Here is a 4389-nt window from a genome sequence, read left to right as displayed (position 1 = left end):
TATGGTGAATTTTTAAATAAACAAATTAAACTGTTTTCCCCATTATGGGGGAACAAAGTTCATTAGGGACGTCCTCTCAGACGAAAGACATCGTAAAGAATGTGAATAATGAAGATAGTGTAATGTAAAATAATAGTTTTCAACCTAGTGCTACTTTGCCGATAGAAAACCAAAAGGATATCAAATATTTCAACTTGGTCTCAGATAAGTATAATTTAGATAATATTTGGGTTTATATTGAAAAAATTGGGAATGAAAGTGGTTTGTCCAGATTGCATCCTATGACGATAGGTCACCTGTTATTCAAGACCCTGAAACTTACACATATTAAAGAGATAAAAAGCATTGGCCGTAATCGTATAAAAGTTTTGCTGTCATCACGTTTAGAAGCTAATAATCTTGTTAAAAAATAAATTATTAAACGCTAAAAATTTAAGAGCTTACATTCCAAATCACTTGTTGGAAGTTAAAGGGCTTGTAAGGGATGTAGACACTCAATTTGACATTAATTATCTTATGGAAAATATTGAATCTACTTCCAAAGTTTTAAATATTTATAAAACAAAGCGTAGAATCCAAAAAGAAGAAAAAATTAAATGCGTAGATAAAAAAAACTATAGTTGTCACTTTTGAGGGTAATATTCTATCCAACTATATTGGGACCGTGCAAGTTCGGCAAAGCGACCCCTATTTCTACGCTCTGTACTTTTATTCGCACTTTTAATTATATTGGCCAATTATATTAGTCCTGGTTATTGGATAATTGTCAAGGCCATAGTCCAAAAAAATAATAAGAAAAAATAAGATGCAGGTTATGTTATGCAAACGTAAACAATTGTATGTAGTAAATAAAATTAGTTATTAAAATGCAGTACTGCAAGCAAAATACAATTAATTAAATTTACCTTTATATAATAATTGCATATCATATCAATATTGTGGAGCAATATATAATTTTTCTGCTTCAATGACAGAAGGTATGAAATATACGTCAATTTGACAATTTCGATTAACAATATGAATTATTTAAGATAGTTGCAATATTTCTCCGCGACTCGCGCACGGTCGTTTCTTGTTTCCCTTCCAAGTACTTGCACACCGCGAATAGGATTTAATATAGTTTATTTTCCGATAGAACAATTTATTGGTTGGGTCGTTCAATGCTATAAATGTTTGAAATTCGGTCATGTGTCAAAGCAATGTAAAAATTCCCAGGAATTTTGTATTCAATGTGAGCAAACTAAAACTACTAATCATACTTGCGATAAAGCTATGTATTGTAACATTGTTACATTGTAAAAGTAATGATCACGTTACAATATCAAAAAGTGCCCCTTTTATAAAAAACAAAAAAGATTAAAAGTCTAATGATCGAACAAGACTACTTTTTTAGAGGCAAAACATTTGTGTGAACAATCATTTTCTGGTGTTATGAATCAAAATTATTTTTCACTAGGAAGAATTTCCTGTAATTCTTCAAAATTATTTGAATTTATTATTATTTAATAATAATTTATTATTATTATGAATCAAAATTATTTTTCTTTGCTTGAAAATAATGAACAAGAATTTCCTTCGCTTCTAAAAATTAATAAAAATTCTGTCTCCACTTAGCTAGGTCCACAGACCAATAAACCGCGCTCTCTAATATCTTCTCAATTGAAAAATAATTCACATGCATTTGTAGGAAAGAAAAGGAAACTAAACTCCCCTATCATACAATCTCATATTCATAAACCTATCTTTCTCTTTACATTTGGACCTGCCCAGCCTTTATCGGCTAATCCGCATAAACCCAATTATAACAAAGTTGAAAATAAAAATCAGTTGACAAAAACTGTAACAAATTTTATAATGAACCTCTTAGGACATATGTATTCGTTCAATTGAAGATATAAAAACGTTAGACGATTAAGACTATAATTAATGAATTAGAACAGGTTTTAAACACTGTAAACAATAATAACTTCTAATGGCTGTACAAAATATTTTAAAAATTGGTTAATGGAATGCTAGATCTATTATGTCAAACAAAAACAGTTTAATGCAATACGTAAACAGTAAAAAAATTGATATTCTGCTCATTAGCGAAACATGGTTTAAAAAAGATTCTCATTATAGTTTTAATGTTTATAACCTAATAAGAAAAGATGGAAAAGAAGACCGGTTTGGTGGCGTTGCGATTCTTATCCGTAACACAGTAACCTTTAGTGAACTAAAACTAAATTATAACTTGTAGGCTTCTTATCGTTACCGCCTTTTTTTTAAATTTAAATTTGGAGTTCTGTCAAGGTTGTCAAGGGGTAATGACAGCTGACATATGATAGACAGAAGAAGACTGTAAGACATGAGGTGAGAATAAAGTTGTGAACCATGATGGTGTATTATTTTATTTCTTAAGAAATTGAAGACATCCTTTCTACAGAATCAGGTGTGGGGTTATACTTATGTTCCCCCTGTGTTGTTAGGACAGAAGGAAATTATATTTTTTATGTTTCGTTATGGATAACCTCGAAAATAACTTACCAGGTACACCGCCTACACCACCACCTGTGTTATCACCCCAAGCGAATAGCCCCGGCTCAAATAATAATAATAATGTGAATCCGAATCCGAATGATAATATGGTAAACCTTGTTAATTCATTACTCCAACAGAATGCACAGATGCTTCAGATGTTGCAACTACAAAACAGCATGTCAACAATAAGTAATCCTGTACCAAATTTTAATATAATGCCAGATTTATCTAAAACTATTGAGAAATTTAATGGTGAAGGTGATTCCAGCCAAGCAGCAGTATGGTTAAAGCAAATTGAGTCTACAGCGGTACTACACAATTGGCCAGATGCATTTATATACCAAACAGCCAAAAGCAATCTCGAAGGTGCTGCAAAGTTCTGGTTTATAGGCCGAAATGAAGAAATCACAGATTGGTCCAAATTCAAAACAGCTTTCCGGAAAACGTTTCTGTTTTCACAAAATAAAACAGATTTAGGGAGAAAGATGCAAGAGTGTACTCAAAATCAAAATGAGAATGTTTCCATTTATTTCCACATGAAAGTTTCTCTATGCAAATCACTCGAACTGCCATTTGAAGAAACAAAAGAACAAATTGCCATTGGTTTGTGGAGTAAGGAATTAAGTAATTTTATTATGTCAAAAGAGCATCGTGATGAAGACACCCTGTATCAAGACATCGTGAGTTATGAAAGAATTGTTAGTGCTCGAAAATGTAGAATAAGCGATAGAAGAGAGAAACCTAATGCAAAGGAAAACTATAATACAAAACGTGAACATTCAAAATACGACTTGCCAAGAATAACTACTTTTAAAAATAATCCAGCTACACGAAGCAAAGCTATTAGATGTTTCAACTGTAATGTGATTGGACATTCCGCAGTTCAATGTACTCAACCAACTAGACAAAAGGGTTCGTGTTATACGTGTGGAGCAATGGATCACCAAAGAAATAATTGCCCCAAGAATGAGTTCAGGATGAATCCACCCAAGGTCAAGGTAGAAAGTAACACTGCACTTTTTGTGGAACAGCATAATGCAAGTGGGTATATGTTACCAATTTTTCTTTTGAAGGACAAAATTTCTGTTTATATTGATTCTATTGTAGATTCAGGTAGTGCTATATCCTTAATAACTTTAGATACTGTAAAATCTTTCAATTTTGAATTTTCTGATATTCCTGAGAAAACTTTCCAGGGTATTAACCAAAGTAAACTAGAAATTTTGGGTTCTGTGTTGTTTAAAATGAAAGTTAATGACATACTTATTGATTTACTCATTTATGTTGTACCAAATGAAACCATACCATATAAATGTCTGTTAGGTAGAGATTTTATGCAGAATGACAAACTTACCATATCTTTTTCAGGGAATAAAGTAGAGATTTCTTCTAAAGATATTGAAAATAGAAATATTGACAATGATATTTTACATATTGACTATGTAGATAAAAATGAAATTAATATTGATATCAATCCTAATTTAAATAATTTAGATCGACAAAAGTTAGTTGATATTTTTATGACTGATTATGTAAATCCAGAAAGACCTAATGAACCTATGACTAAATGTGAAATGAAAATTGTTGTAGATCCAAATCATGTTCCTTTTTATTATAAACCTCGTAGGTTATCATATGCTGAAAAAAATGCTGTACAAGAAATAATTAATGACTTGTTAGATAAGGATATTGTTCGTAAGAGTAATTCAGAGTATAGTTCACCAATAGTTCTAATTAAAAAGAAAACTAATGACTTCAGACTATGTGTAGACTATCGTTCATTAAACAAAATCACTTTACGGGATAATTTTCCAATCCCACTAATTGAAGATCAACTTTGTCAACTTAAAGATAAACATTATTTTTCAA

The sequence above is a fragment of the Diabrotica virgifera genome, chromosome 8, assembly GCF_917563875.1.
Source record: "Diabrotica virgifera virgifera chromosome 8, PGI_DIABVI_V3a".
NCBI classification, from domain to species: Eukaryota; Metazoa; Arthropoda; class Insecta; order Coleoptera; family Chrysomelidae; genus Diabrotica; species Diabrotica virgifera.
The sequence above is the reverse complement of the archived record's forward strand: the minus strand, read 5'-3'. Positions refer to the sequence as shown.